The sequence below is a fragment of the Apaloderma vittatum genome, unplaced genomic scaffold (genome assembly GCF_000703405.1).
Source record: "Apaloderma vittatum isolate BGI_N311 unplaced genomic scaffold, ASM70340v1 scaffold26671, whole genome shotgun sequence".
In the NCBI taxonomy this organism is placed as follows: Eukaryota; Metazoa; Chordata; class Aves; order Trogoniformes; family Trogonidae; genus Apaloderma; species Apaloderma vittatum.
In genome coordinates, this window is record NW_009700057.1 from 11,728 (window position 1) to 12,070 (window position 343).

A 343-nucleotide genomic window follows, 5' to 3' on the forward strand; every position below is an offset into this window, starting at 1 on the left:
GGAGGTGTTGGGTCCGACGGGGCTGCGGGTGAGGACCCTGTGGTGGGGTGCTCTCAACCTGATGCCCCAGTATTCCTTTACCCCCACTCTGCAGTCCCAGGTTGGTTTTTTTCCCAGGAAGCGTTTAAGCAATGAAATGCAATTTTCCTAGGCTTGAATCTTTACCCTGGTGGAAACCATGAGGAACTCTGAGTTGAGAATGTGGAGCTGGCACGAAGGCAGGGAGCGGTGTTTCAGAGCGTGTCTGCATGGCGTTTTGCTCGCAGAGGCATGCTGGCTTTGCCCCGCTCCACGTGGGCTGAGGGCTTGTGGCTGGAGCTGGTGCCATCTTGGACCCTGTCCT